Source organism: Procambarus clarkii, chromosome 1 (genome assembly GCF_040958095.1).
Source record: "Procambarus clarkii isolate CNS0578487 chromosome 1, FALCON_Pclarkii_2.0, whole genome shotgun sequence".
In the NCBI taxonomy this organism is placed as follows: domain Eukaryota; kingdom Metazoa; phylum Arthropoda; class Malacostraca; order Decapoda; family Cambaridae; genus Procambarus; species Procambarus clarkii.
Genome location: NC_091150.1, coordinates 19,019,922 through 19,035,621, shown reverse-complemented (window position 1 = coordinate 19,035,621; position 15,700 = coordinate 19,019,922). Strand labels below are relative to the sequence as shown.

General features: G+C 47.9%; 1 protein-coding gene and 1 long non-coding RNA gene across 2 annotated transcripts in view; both read right to left on the bottom strand.

The window, feature by feature from the left end:
* Positions 1-2,855, bottom strand: part of LOC123758371 (cadherin EGF LAG seven-pass G-type receptor 3) — a 46,351-nt gene extending 43,496 nt beyond the window's left edge. The window contains 1 exon segment of the mRNA XM_069324825.1: positions 1,835-2,855. The gene's annotated coding sequence lies outside the window, so the exon portion shown is untranslated.
* Positions 2,856-3,362: 507 nt separating this feature from the next.
* LOC138364449 (uncharacterized) lies at positions 3,363-14,836 on the bottom strand. Its single transcript, XR_011228452.1, has 2 exons — positions 14,657-14,836; positions 3,363-5,044 (listed from the first exon to the last, which is right to left on the bottom strand). It is a non-coding gene; the product is annotated as an uncharacterized lncRNA (long non-coding RNA).
* Positions 14,837-15,700: the final 864 nt, after the last annotated feature.

Here is a 15,700-nt window from a genome sequence, read left to right as displayed (position 1 = left end):
GGAGGGGGCACAAGAGGACACAGGTGGAGACTGAGTACCCAGATGAGCCACAGAGACGTCAGAAAGAACTTTTTTCAGTGTCAGAGTGGTTAACGAATGGAATGCATTAGGAAGTGATGTGGTGGAGGCTGACTCCATACACAGTTTCAAGTGTAGATATGATAGAGCCCAGTAGGCTCAGGAACCTGTACACCAGTTGATTGACAGTTGAGAGGCGGGACCAAAGAGCCAGAGCTCAAGCCGCCACAAGTACAAATAGGTGAGTACACACCCAGGAAGCAGCCTATAGTGGCTGTCTAACTCCCAGGTACCTATTTACTGCTAGGTAACAAGGGTGAAAGAAACTCTGGCCATATTATTTCTGCCATTACCGGGGATCGAACCCGGACCCTAATATTACGAGAACAGAGCGCTATCCACTCAGCTATCAGGCCCCCCATTAGCCGTGTGTGTGTGTGTGTGTGTGTACTTACCTAGTTGTGCTTGCAGAGGTTGAGCTCTGGCTCTTTGGTCAAGTGTGTGTGTGTGTGTGTTTGTTTTGGTGTGTGTTTACTATTTTATATTTACTATATGTATGTTGTTAGGACCCTGGGTCCACGATGGCACTTTGCCAAATGGATCCAGGATCGGATTGTCTTTGTTTACATATGATATAGGGATCCTGCCCTTATGTAGGTATGTTAGTGATAGGGCCGAAATGTATGTGTGGGATTAGTGTTATTTAAACTAGAGTGTTCTTCGATAGGTTTGGGTTAAAGGAGGAGTGAACTCTCTGGCAGTTTATATACAGGACTGATCCTCATGTTGTAAATGGTGGGCGGTCGCTCCCTTGCCAGACGTAAAAGCATTTTGATGCCCTAAGTTTTGTAGTGATAATTTCTTAGTGTGTTGTAAAGCTAGGATGTTATATTTACACTTAGAACTGCGCGGTGGCAATTTGATATTGAATTAGAGATTCAAGTATGGTTATTGTGTGATCAGGTGATCAAACAGGCAACATGTCACATGGAGCAGTTCTCTTCTGCAGGAGCCTCTTGCAGGGTCGGACGTCGGCGTCCCGTTCTCTATGTTACCTTCTCTTATTCTTTACTATAAACAAGTACTAGTGTCCCCCTGCCACTAGATGTTCTAGGTGTAATTTTAACTGTTCCTTAATCAAATGCTTTGAGTTCCAAGTGATCGGATCTTTGTACTGACTTGTAAACACCTGTCTGATAAAGTGATATTAAGTAGAGAGTGTTGTTCCTTAAGGAAACGTACACTTTATCACTAGTTAAAGTCTAGAGGGGAAGGTGGGGGGGGGGCGGTTGTTTCAACCACCACTGACGTTCTCCACACCAGCTGCCAGATTCACGAAGCAGTTACACCAGCACTTACGAACCTGTACATCTTTTCTTAATCTTTGGCGGCTTTGTTTACAATTATTAAACAGCTCCGAAGTACCAGGGGGCTGTTTATAACAATAACAGTTGATTGGGAAGTTTTCATGCTTGTAAACTGTTTAAAAAATGTAACCAAAGCCGCCAAAAATTGAGGAAAGATGTACACGTTCGTAAGTGCTTGCGTAACTGCTTCGTGAATCTGGCCCCAGGTCTATAAATCACTCTTGCATTTGGAGACTGTAATACTTGCATTTTATGAACCAAATATTTTTAGAAAACCCTGACTTTCAAGATTTAAAATACAAACATAAATAAAAATTTAAGAACAAACTTAATACAAAAATTGTTCTCGTAGACGGGACTACAAGTAAAGACTATTTACAAGTTCTGGAAATAGTCTTGTAAACAGGACTATTTACAGAAAACGGTAAAACGACTGAGCCAATACTTACGGAAATCAGGCAGCGGCGGGTAGAGTGTTCCGTTTTGAGGAGGAGCTGTAACTAAAGGTCAGATTACACATTAATGCCATCGGGGCGAGGTCAGAGCCACAGGGAGGGGGGAGGGAGTGTCCTGGGGGACACGGCCGAGGGAGGGAGTGTCCTGGGGGACACGGCCGAGGGAGGGAGTGTCCTGGGGGACACGGCCGAGGGAGGGAGTGTCCTGGAGGACACGGCCGAGGGAGGGAGTGTCCTGGAGGACACGGCCGAGGGAGGGAGTGTCCTGGAGGACACGGCCGAGGGAGGGAGTGTCCTGGAGGACACGGCCGAGGGAGGGAGTGTCCTGGAGGACACGGCCGAGGGAGGGAGTGTCCTGGAGGACACGGCCGAGGGAGGGAGTGTCCTGGGGACACGGCCGAGGGAGGGAGTGTCCTGGAGGACACGGCCGAGGGAGGGAGTGTCCTGGGGGACACGGCCGAGGGAGGGAGTGTCCTGGAGGACACGGCCGAGGGAGGGAGTGTCCTGGAGGACACGGCCGAGGGGCCATAGTGGTCGAGGCGGCTCCCTGGACTTTGTACTGGCTCACAGCAGCACAAAAAGCATCGCAAGAAATTTCAGAAATGGATTAATCATCTCTACCAAAGTGAGAGAGAGAGAAATGAAGAAAATTTGAAATGGAGAGGATAGGAAGGATGTAGGCTAGGAGGAGGAGGAGGAAGGAACGGGGCTCACTCACACAGTTCCCTCTCACACTCACACTGGCATATTGGTATACTGTAGTACAAGGTATATTAAAACAACTTAAGAGTTAGTATTACAATGAGTTAGCGGGACAGGTATCGTCAGCACTTTGTGCAGCCGTGCAAGAGTGATATTTTGTAGCAGCTGTGACACCACACACCTGCCACAGCTGTAGCAGCTGTGGCACCAGGCACCTGCCACAGCTGTAACAAGGCTGGAACGACTAACGTGCAGTCTTGCTCCTAGTTCACGGTGGCATCTATCATGGCTACATCACTACCCCCCCCAAGGCCCAGACACCCCCCCACCCCCCAGGCCCAGACACCCCCCCACCCCCCAGGCCCAGACACCCCCCCCCAGGCCCAGACAACCCCCCCCCCCTCCCCAGGCCAAGACACCAGTACTCCGTATACAGCTCTTAACCCTTCAACTGCTACAATCCCTGTTTAATATTTTACCCATATGAATAGTCAACTATTTTATAAATGTGTACCTTGATGCAAGACTTAACTACTCTACTTAAGGGTTTACCATCAGAGGAAGCTTAATAGTGTAAAACATTGGTCGTTAACATGGGGCTGTATTAAATTTACATTTAAGTAACTACAGATTTAATTACTATCATGCTCTTCAGCATAGCTTTAAAATAAAATTATTATAGTATATTTTTGTCTACCTGTCAATATGAGTAATCTTGCTCACGTGTGAGGCTCCGACAATAATAAAATAGGCTGTGCATTGCTTAATAATCTCTACGTAATTATAGAAAACTACAATTTAAAAATTAACATCTGACAAAAAATGTTCCTTGAGACTTGTGTAACAAAAATATATAGTTAAAAAAACTGCTGCACCTTATAACGAAAGACTTTTAAAACTACCAAAATTTTGTTTGTTGAAAAATATAGTTCTAATAATTTCTATAATAAATAAACCATTAACTCATAACAAAAGTGTAACTGGCAACTAAGGTCTATTAACAGGGAGACAGGAGCTAAAGGACGACCTGCTGGAGGATAGCTTATAGACACTAGCCCTAAGGATTGGAGCACAGGAGCTGAAGGACGACCTGCTGGAGGATAGCTTATAGACACTAGCCCTAAGGATTGGAGCACAGGAGCTGAAGGACGACCTGCTGGAGGATAGCTTATAGACACTAGCCCTAAGGATTGGAGCACAGGAGCTGAAGGACGACCTGCTGGAGGATAGCTTATAGACACTAGCCCTAAGGATTGGAGCACAGGAGCTGAAGGACGACCTGCTAACAACAAGCTTCCGCCTGGAGATTGGTGTCAGAGCCCAACCTGTGTGACAGTAATGGTCAGGTAGGAGGGAGATGGGTCTATGTCTTGCGGAAAAAAATCTGCTACGGACCGGAGCCCATGAGCTTGAACCCACCCAACTGATAAATCATTGATCTATAAAATGTTACATAACGTTGTTGATCTTGTTGAAACAATATCGACGTTGCAAATCAGATAAAATCTTGCAAAAAACACGCTCCTTCCCTGATGATGAGGGTCAAAATGCCCTGAAGGATCTGCATAACTATTCCTTCGTCTGAGGTCATGTATGCTAATGACAAGTGGCTATTACTTCCCTTATGTGTGGTCACTAAATGCCTGTCACTTGGTCTATGTATGTCAAGTGCAGTCACTGAACGCATGTCGAATGGGGTTATTAAATGTTTTGTCATTTAAGGTCAATATAAGTGCCCCAGCTTGCTAATTATACGACGAGAGGTTATTACGTCTCGTATTACTATGAAACATTATATTTAAAATATTACATTGTAATCGAGATTAAATTGAAATGACTGACACAGTAGCTGAGGATACCTGTTCAAGGCTTATACCACTACTCCCGTAGGTGCAGTGTTTACAATAAATTGTAAAATTTATGTTTCGTGAAGAACCTCTCTTCTGGAGGGCACATGAGCATCATCTGGTGTCAGCCCAGGACGTCAACTCGTGGAGGGTACATCAATACCCCCCTGGTGTCAGCCCAGGAAGTCATCTCGTGGAGGGTACATCAATACCCCCTGGCGTCAGCCCAGGACGTCATCTCGTGGAGGGTACATCAATACCCCCTGGCGTCAGCCCAGGACGTCATCTCGTGGAGGGTACATCAATACCCCCTGGTGTCAGCCCAGGACGTCATCTCGTGGAGGGTACATCAATACCCCCTGGTGTCAGCCCAGGACGTCATCTCGTGGAGGGTACATCAATACCCCCTGGTGTCAGCCCAGGACGTCATCTCGTGGAGGGTACATCAATACCCCCTGGCGTCAGCCCAGGACGTCATCTCGTGGAGGGTACATCAATACCCCCTGGTGTCAACCCAGGACGTCATCTCGTGGAGGGTAAACACGCAGCCGTGGAAATATTCCAGCCATCAGCCGGTGAACTTCCAATGGATAAAGTTTACATCCTGGGGTGAGAATCCATCTTGGCCAGGACAGCCGGTCGGCAGCACCAGTACCTGTGGAAATTTACAAGAAGTCACATTCTCAGACGTGAGATAAAACTCACATTATCAGACAGGTTGCTGAAGGCATATTAAGGAAATAGGAAGTAATATGTAGCAAAGTAAGTATTTATCAAAGACACCAAGCCGGGAAGGTTATGTAGCACCATCAAATGTGCGGAATATTCAGAGGGCGCTAAATATCACCAAGGATGCCAATACTAAAACAGAAACGCATAAGATGAACGATATGAAAAGTATCCGATTCACCAAGAATTCTATCGAGTGACAAGTGACCGCGAGGGATGGTCGGAAAGCAAGACACACGCTCGTTCTGGAAGTCAGGACATTCAACAAGGATATGCACGACGGTAAGAGGGACAACGCAATTTGGACAATAAGGAGCAGGGCGGCGCTCCATTAAGTGACCGTGGGTTAAGCGAGTATGGCCAAGACACAACCAGCCTAGACCGTTTCCCACCGCCGGTTACAGTGGCAGGAGGAAGCCCACGGGGACACAACGCTTAAGAGTACGCAGTTTGTTACCAACAACAGAAGACCAACAACCCTGCCAACGGGTAAGGATAGAGGAATGAATAACCGGATAAAAGTCGGAAAAAGGAATACCTTTACGGGAAACGGGACAAGAGCGGATAGCCTCTCTAGTGGCAGCATCTGCATGCTCATTTAAAGAAACACCAACATGGCTGGGAACCCAACAAAACTCCACGGATTTAATTTACTAGAGACAAGAAACAGCCAATGTTGAATCTCTATGACCACCAGATGGACAGGATTAAAGGACTCGAGAGCCATGAGGGCACTACAAGAGTCAACGACAATCACAAAGGAGGATTGACAATGAGAAAGCAGGAGACGGAGAACATGGAGAATAGCATAAAGCTCCACTGTGAAGATGCTAGTCTCCGAAGGGAGGCGAAACAGATAAGTGCGGTCAGGAAAAACAACGGAGTAGCCCACACCGTCCGCAGACTTAGACCCATCGGTGAAGATGGAAACGGAGCGGGAGTGAGAAAAGTGCTCATGAAAAAGGAGTTTCAGAACCGTAGGAGGAATAAAAACTTTAGTAATGCGGGTCAAGGATGTACAAAACTTCGAAAGGGGGACTCTCCACGGGGGCAAGGAAGGAACAATCCGAGGAGAAATATGAGAAAGACGAATGGAAAAAGGGACCTGTAAGCGAGATAGCCGGACAGAAAGAGGGAGGTGGTGAAGAGGAACAGGAACCACAGGAGGAGTAAAAGTTAAAGCACGAGAGGCGAGAGGAAGGATGTTGTAAGGACCGCGCAAGATAGCGAAGACAGTAGCGATCACGGCGGTTCTGGAGAGACAGGAAACCAGTGTCAACATACAAGCTGAGGGCGGGAGTCGAACGAAAGGCACCAGAGCTGAGGCGCAACCCAGTATGGTGCAAAGCATCAAGATGGCGAAGAGTAGAAGGAGAAGCAGACGAGTAAGCAGGGCAACCATAATAGAGTTTAGACAGGACGAGAGAGGAATGTAAAGCAAGGAGAGTGCGCCTATCCGCTCCCCAAGAAGTATGGGACAGGACCTTAAGGAGAGTAAAGGCCTTAGAGCATTCAGCGCGGAGGTAAGAGATATGTGGTGACCAAGATAAACGAGTGTCAAAGATTAACCCCAGAAGCTTAGCGGAATCCCTGTACACAATGGGATGTCCATAAAGAGACAAAGAGGGACGAAGAACGACACGCTTCCGAGTAAAAGTCATAGCACAAGTCTTAGACGCAGAGAACTTGAAGCATGATCGGTGGCCCAAGACGACATGGCATCAATCGCAAGTTGAAGCCGCCGTTGAAGGAGAGGTGAATCATCACCCAGACTGCAAAGGGTAAGATCGTCTACATAGAGAGTGGAGAAGACGCCAGAGGGAAGGGAAAAAAGACCATGGAAAGCAACAAGAAAGAGAGTAGTACTCAGAACACTACCCTGGGGCACACCCTCATACTGTTGAAAAGGGGCAGAGAGAATGGTACCAAGCCTCACTCGAAAGGAACGACGAGAGAGGAAACTCTGGAGGAAGAGAGGGAGATTCCCACGAAGGCCAAAAGAATGAAGTTGGGACAGAATATGATACTGCCAGGTAGTGTTGTAAGCCTTTTCCAGGTCAAAAAGGACGGCAACAACAGAGGACTTCGCAGCAAAAGCAGTACGAATATAGACCTCCAAGTTCACCAGGACATCTGTTGTGCTGCGGCACTTGCGAAAACTAAATTGAGAAGGGAAGAGGTGGTGATAGTGTTCTAAGAACCACATCAGACGAACGTTAACCATTCGTTCAAAGAGTTTGCAGACAACTCGTGAGGGCAATAGGGCGGTAGTCCTTGGGGGATGACCTGAGAGACCCTGGTTTCCGAACAGGGAAGACAACAGCATCGAGCCAGTCCTGAAGGACTGACGACGACTCCCAGACCTGATTAAACAGACTCCGTAAATATTGAGACGTGCACAGAGGGAGATGGCGAAGCATCTCATAATGAATACCATCGAGCCCACCGCCGTAGAACCGCAGAGGGGCAGGGCAAACTGAAGCTCAGAGAGAGAGAAGGGATCGTTATAGGGAAGGCTGAGATGGGTACAGAAATCCAAAGGACGAGATTCAAGAAGAGGCTTACGAAGCAGGGAGGATTGAGGAAGAGGAGAACCAGAGCAAACAGATGAAAAGTGGGAACCAAATTCGGGTCGCGACTTGCAATGGGTCGCCACAAGAGTACCACAGAGGTGAAGGACCGGTGAGACATCAGGAACGAACTTACCTGCTATCCTGTGGATGCGCTTCCAGATCAGCGGTAGAGGAGTGTCGGACGTAATGGTGGAGACATAAGACATCCAACATGCACGTTTAGCTGTACGGATGGTCCTACGGGCCACCTCACTTACCTTCCGAAACAAAAGAAAAGATTCAGGCGTCTGCCAGCGGCGATGTCTCTTCCAGGCTGCACACTTACAGCGGACAGCCCGAGCACAGTCCACATTCCACCAGGGAACGCACTTCCGCGTTCCCCGAGAGGAAGAGCGAGGAACAGAGTGGAGAGCAGCATCGAAGATAGTGTCATAAAAAAGAAAAAGGGCACGAGGGAGAGGCAGAATGGAGAGGTCGGAGATAGTAGAGCGGAGGGTAAAGAGGGGCCAGTCAGCCTCGGCAAATCGCCACCTTGGGAAGGAGAGGGGAGGATGAAAGAGAAAAAGGTAACAAGGATGAGAAAATGGTCACTGCCATGGAGGTCATCAAGAACGTGATGACCCCGCCTCGTGAGATCTAAGTAAAGGGAAGACGAGCAGAGGGAAAGATCAAGACAGGAAAGGGTGTGAGTTAGAGAGTCCACATGAATGGGCTCACCAGAATTCAGAAGAGACAGGGAAGAAGAGAGGATGAACGGTTCGAGAAGGCGACCTCGGGTGTTTATCAGAACATCACCCCAAAGGGTATGTCGACAATTGAAATCACCCAGCAGGAGCACAGGCTCTGCTAAGGAGTCCAGGTGGTGTTTAAGATCAGGGAAAAGAAAGTGGGACACTCGGGGGGAGATAAATGGAACAAACTGTGTACCATTTACGTACAGGCAGCAGAACATTGGAGAGGCGATGGAAAAAGTAAGGGGACGAAAGGAACATCAGAGCGAATCAAGAGAGCAGAAGGGTTATGGACCCCAGCAACAGCTGGGTGACGTTGCTGGGGGGGGGGGGAGAGAAAGGAATAGTCATGGAAGCGACCAGGACGAGCACCCAGCATCGGCTCCTGGAGACAGACACAAAGGGGCGAAAATCGTGAAATCAGAAGTTGGAGTTCAAGGAAATTAGTGTAATATCCACAGATGTTCCACTGAAGAAGAGACATCAACAAAAGGAGAAAGGATAGCAACAGAGAACAAGGAAGAATCAAAGGTGAAAGAGGAACACGGCACCTTAAGGAAGGTCAGGGTCGGGATCAGGGGTCAGCAAAGTCAGGGTTAGGGGGCATGGGTAAACTGAGGAAAGACGGAGGGAAGGAAGCGGGAGAACAGACGAGAGGTGGACGGCCGGGGTCCGGAGGAGGAGGAGACAACCGAGAGGAGCAGTCAAGGACAGCAGCAGGAAGAGGGGGGGAGGAAAAAGAAGGGAGCGCACCTCAGCAAGGGCAGCAACCGAGGGGGAAGCAGGGACCAAAGAAACCTCCATAGCAGGAACAGGGGGCGCAACCACCGAAACGGGAGGGGGATGGAGCGAGAGTCAGAGGTAGGGGGTGAAGAAGAAAGCGAAGCCTTCTTACCCGCTGGGGAGGAGGAAGGAGAGGAGCCAGGCTTTCGCTTCTGACTCAAAGAGACAGGCGTCCCAGCAACAATATACTGGGCAACAGATTCAAGTGTCTCAACAGGAGAAGCAGAACGAGAGCAAACACGATGGCCGTTGAGAGAATGATGGACGTTAGCTCGCACACCGACAGGCGGCGCGGAGAGCCAATAGACTGAGGAGAATGATGGGAAGGAGAGTCGGAGAGAGACGAGGAAGAAGACACAGGAGACACGACAGACTAGGAAGAAAGAAGGGGAGCCCTAAACAGAGCCATTAGGGGGACCCTTCAGGACAGAACGCAAAGGAACAGAGGTGCCTTGGGCCCCCACACACACCATGGAGCCACAATTAGAGGCAGGACACCCAACAAGAAGCTAGCACCGATCATACCGGGGCCCCCTAGGGGTGCGTCGTGAGTATACGCCCCACAAACGCCACCTTAAGAACCGTCAGTCCGTCGAGATCGGGTTCAGTGACGAAAGGGGGATTGTCAATAAAAGGTTCCCCTCGCTCGAGACGTCGGGTACTACAGTTCTACGGGTGCAATAGTATGCCTCCTCAAGCACCCGGGCGTCAAAACAATAGGCCAAAAGAATGATCAAAACAGGCACAAGGTCAGCAGGAAATGACAACGATAAAGGAGAAGAGGGGGGGGGGGAAAAACGAAACAAAAGGAAAAGGCGTCCAGCAGAATTAGAGAAGACAGCAGCAGGAGCACAAGGCTACAAAAGGACAGAGGACTGTCTTAAGGAGCATCACACTCCGGCAGCCGCCCACCAAGCCCCCTCACGTCAACAACGAGCTGGACAGGGAGGGGGAAGTGACAGTAATTATGGTTAGAGAAATAGTGTTCCGACATGTTTAATTGTCTGAGAGACAATCTTATGATTAACGTAAATTACTTGTTGCCGACTGTCAATTGACAGTCAATTAACGTAATTAAGCACTGAAAAGTGTAACTTTTTATACTATTGTTTAGTTTGTCGTCTTAGGAGACAAGTGTTAAAGTAACTTGGGGGTTACCGGAGACTTGTCTCATGCCTTGCTTTGGTTGCATTGTAATTTAATTGCAGAATGCTGCAAGTGTTTTAATTGCAATTTGAGTCCTAAGTGAGCACCCGTATTGTTCAGTTAGTTCATTTATTCAGCCCGAAGCGACAACATATGAGTGTGTTAATCTGAGCAGCCAAGAGAGAGGACTCTGCCACACTTGCTGGATCATCAGCTGTCTTCAAAGACATTAACCTCAAGATTGTTTTGTTGTATTAGATTTAGTTCTTCATGAATAAATTTTTATTGTTTAAAAGAGAACTGTCTTTATGTCAATACCTTCAAGATTATTGCCCCACATATTATGCAACATGTTGAACTGTGCATGCGATCTTTAATGACGGTCTTCTGGATTCGAACCCGGGTCACAGCCGCACACATCAAATTAAATTTGATGTGAGAACTTGTGAGCTATCCTAATTATTGCACTGGCAATCGAGGAGCTCAACGACCTAGCGGATTAGGATGTCAATGGTTTGGAACCCTGGCGTTTGCTCTCGCCTATCTATGGCGTTTGCTCTCGCCTATCTAATTTTCATTCTTAAAGTACAAGCTGCTCAGATCACGTCCTTTCTGACTGAGGACATTTCTATTAATGTTGACCAGACCACACACACTAGAAAGTGAAGGGACGATGACATTTCGGTCCGTCCTGGACCATTCTCAAGTCGATTGTGAGAATGGTCAATCGACTTGAGAATGGTCCAGGACGGACCGAAACGTCGTCGTCCCTTCACTTTCTATTGTGTGGTCTGGTCAACATACTTCAGCCACGTTATTGTGACTCATCGCCTGCATTTCTATTAATGTTCAAATCTTTTCTTAACGAAAGGAATAAAAACAATCTCACACACAGGTGTCTACAGAGTCAGCTAGGTGCAGCAAGGCATCAGGTCGCCTATGTTCGTCGTGACAAAGATCAAAATATAGAGGCCAGGAAGCAGAGCCACACAAACCCTGGAACATAATATTGGAAGGTTGGTGCGTGTTGGAGTGAAGGTCCATCACCAAGCTGCCCATTAAGGAGGGTACAAGGTGTAGGTTGCCACAACAAAAGATGACACCACCTCATGTGACCAACTGACATAGTACTCTCAGACATGAAACATTGTTGTATATATAATATCAATTATATGTAATGCAGTGTTTCCAGAGTGAACTATAGTATAACACTGTACTGTAACTAAAACAATATGGGTCAGAGTTATTCAATGTTATACATGTGCTGAGCATTCATTCTGCAGCCTATGCCCGAAACGCTTTGCGTAATAGTGGTTTTAGGCATTGTATGTACTAGCCCTAACTATAAATCCATCACTCTTTGTAAAATCTCTTGTATGTATGTACCTTACCTAAATAAACATTTGATTTGATTTGGAAGAGCGCTCAATGTTTAGTGACCGTGTACTTCACTTAATGCCCTAAAGTGCACCCTGCTACTGGGTAGCTCTTTCTTCAAAAAAAAAGTGCAGCGAGATATGAATTTAGTTTCAATTAAGTTCGCTGCTCTACAGAGCTTCGTGTATAAATAGTATATAACCACCGAGCCTCTGTACTGATGTCATCTAGGAGGTCCAGGACAGCTTCCTGGCTCCAAAAACTTGGAAATCTTGAATACTTTTTGCATGCAATATATTATATATTTTGACCAGAATTTCGTCATTACCTCCCAGCATTGAGATTGTTAAATCATGCAACCACTCAACGACGAGTTGTAGAACAGTGTGTATTATATATTTTAACTTCCAGACTTGGTATCCTAATTTCCACTATAGCTAGCACTTCAAGCTCCCACAGGAGCAGTGTGTGACCAACAAGCTCCCACAGGAGCAGTGTATGACCAACAAGCTCCCACAGGAGCAGTGTATGACCAACAAGCTCCCACAGGAGCAGTGTATGACCAACAAGCTCCCACAGGAGCAGTGTATGACCAACAAGCTCCCACAGGAGCAGTGTATGACCAACAAGCTCCCACAGGAGCAGTGTATGACCAACAAGCTCCCACAGGAGCAGTGTATGTCCTACAAGCTCCCACAGGAGCAGTGTATGACCAACAAGCTCCCACAGGAGCAGTGTATGTCCTACAAGCTCCCACAGGAGCAGTGTATGACCAACAAGCTGTCACAGGAGCAGTGTATGTCCTACAAGCTCCCACAGGAGCAGTGTATGACCAACAAGCTCCCACAGGAGCAGTGTATGACCAACAAGCTCCCACAGGAGCAGTGTATGACCTACAAGCTGCCACTGGAGCAGTGTATCACCAATAAGCTGTCACAGGAGCAGTGTATGACCTACAAGCTCCCACAGGAGCAGTGTATGACCTACAAGCTGTCACAGGAACAGTGTATGACCTACAAGCTGTCACAGGAGCAGTGTATGACCTACAAGCTGTCACAGGAGCAGTGTATGACCTACAAGCTCCCACAGGAGCAGTGTATGACCTACAAGCTCCCACAGGAGCAGTGTATGACCAACAAGCTCCCACAGGAGCAGTGTATGACCTACAAGCTCCCACAGGAGCAGTGTATGACCAACAAGCTCCCACAGGAGCAGTGTATGACCTACAAGCTCCCACAGGAGCAGTGTATGACCAACAAGCTCCCACAGGAGCAGTGTATGACCTACAAGCTGTCACAGGAGCAGTGTATGACCTACAAGCTGTCACAGGAGCAGTGTATGACCTACAAGCTGTCACAGGAGCAGTGTATGACCTACAAGCTGTCACAGGAGCAGTGTATGACCTACAAGCTCCCACAGGAGCAGTGTGTGACCTACAAGCTCCCACAGGAGCAGTGTATGACCTACAAGCAGCCACAGGAGCAGTGTGTGACCTACAAGCTCCCACAGGAGCAGTGTATGACCTACAAGCTCCCACAGGAGCAGTGTGTGACCTACAAGCTGTCACAGGAGCAGTGTGTGACCTACAAGCTGTCACAGGAGCAGTGTGTGACCTACAAGCTGTCACAGGAGCAGTGTATGACCTACAAGCTCCCACAGGAGCAGTGTATGACCTACAAGCTGTCACAGGAGCAGTGTGTGACCAACAAGCTGTCACAGGAGCAGTGTATGACCTACAAGCTCCCACAGGAGCAGTGTATGACCTACAAGCTGTCACAGGAGCAGTGTATGACCAACAAGCTCCCACAGGAGCAGTGTATGACCAACAAGCTCCCACAGGAACAGAATGACCTACAAGCTGTCACAGGAGCAGTGTGTGACCTACAAGCTGTCACAGGAGCAGTGTGTGACCAACAAGCTCCCACAGGAGCAGTGTATGACCTACAAGCTGTCACAGGAGCAGTGTATGACCTACAAGCTGTCACAGGAACAGTGTATGACCTACAAGCTGTCACAGGAGCAGTGTGTGACCTACAAGCTGTCACAGGAGCAGTGTGTGACCTACAAGCTGTCACAGGAGCAGTGTGTGACCTACAAGCTGTCACAGGAGCAGTGTGTGACCTACAAGCTCCGACAGGAACAGTGTGTGACCTACAAGCTGTCACAGGAGCAGTGTGTGACCTACAAGCTCCCACAGGAACAGCGTGTGACCTACAAGCTGTCACAGGAGCAGTGTGTGACCTACAAGCTCCCACAGGAACAGCGTGTGACCTACAAGCTGTCACAGGAGCAGTGTGTGACCTACAAGCTGTCACAGGAGCAGTGTGTGACCTACAAGCTCCCACAGGAACAGTGTGTGACCTACAAGCTGTCACAGGAGCAGTGTGTGACCTACAAGCTCCCACAGGAACAGCGTGTGACCTACAAGCTGTCACAGGAGCAGTGTGTGACCTACAAGCTGTCACAGGAGCAGTGTGTGACCTACAAGCTGTCACAGTAGCAGTGTGTGACCTACAAGCTGTCACAGGAGCAGTGTGTGACCTACAAGCTGTCACAGGAGCAGTGTGTGACCTACAAGCTGTCACAGGAGCAGTGTGTGACCTACAAGCTGTCACAGGAGCAGTGTGTGACCTACAAGCTGTCACAGGAGCAGTGTGTGACCTATAAGCTGTCACAGGAGCAGTGTATGACCTACAAGCTGTCACAGGAGCAGTGTATGACCTACAAGCTGTCACAGGAGCAGTGTGTGACCTACAAGCTGTCACAGGAGCAGTGTGTGACCTACAAGCTCCCTCAGGAGCAGTGTATGACCTTCAAAAGCGATTTAAGGGGGCATGTGAGATCAAGGAGGGGGGGGGGGTAAGTGCTAGGCGACCAGAACACGTAAGTATTGACCCAGGCGACCAGTGTTCTGGTTCCCATACACACCATCTGGACTATTCTCTTGCCTTAGACACCATAATTCAATGTTAATTCTGATGATCGACTCCGTCCATCGTTGAGACTAACACCATAACTCGAATTTCATACGGCAATATACAGGTAAATGTTGGAGCGTGAGCGTGTACACCCTCCCTCGACCGTGTCCAGGGAGCAACTGTCTGTCACACAGCTGGGTCTGGCTCACCTCTCCTGGGCATTCACATATGGGTTAATTATTTCCACTTTCCGCCAGATGGGTTCCTAGCCATTGATGAATCGATCTTCAATGTTATTATACATTTTCCCTGACCATTGGAGATCGTCTAATAATTTGGTTATACACAAAATTCACACTTAAAAATGTAATAATAATTTTCTGGCAACTGGTACAAACGTTCGAATGTGTCATAACAACATGGATATTTCGGTAAATGAACGTTATTATCTGCTTCTAACGCTGAAAGTATTGTCGCTGCAAATTAACAATTCACATCTTTATCAAACAATTGGGCTACATAGCATTAAACAATACGTAGTCAATCCAGCTGCCAGTCTGGGTCAGATTCACGAAGCAGTTACGCAAGCATTTACGAACCTGTACATCTTTTCTCAATCTTTGGCGGCTTTGTTTACAATTATTAAACAGTTAATGAGCGCCGAAGCACCAGGAGGCCGTTTATAACAATAACAACACTTGATTGGCAAGTTTTCATGCTTGTAAACTGTTTAATAAATGTAACCAAAGCCGTCAAAGATTGAGGAAAGATGTACACGTTCGTAAGTGCTTGCGTAACTGCTTCGCGAATCTGGTGTGCCAATAATTAACAAGCCTAGCAACGCCTATAACCACCAACCCCCCACAACAGTTGCCTGACTCCGGAATACCTATATTTACTGCTTGGTGAACACTCGCAGCAGGTGAAAGGAACCCTGCCCAACCATTTCTGACCCATCCGGAGATCTGACCCGGGACCCCTCAATTATGACTGGAGCACGTAGCCACTGTGCTACCGAGACGGGTCAAATATTAATGGCGGTGACACATCCCAC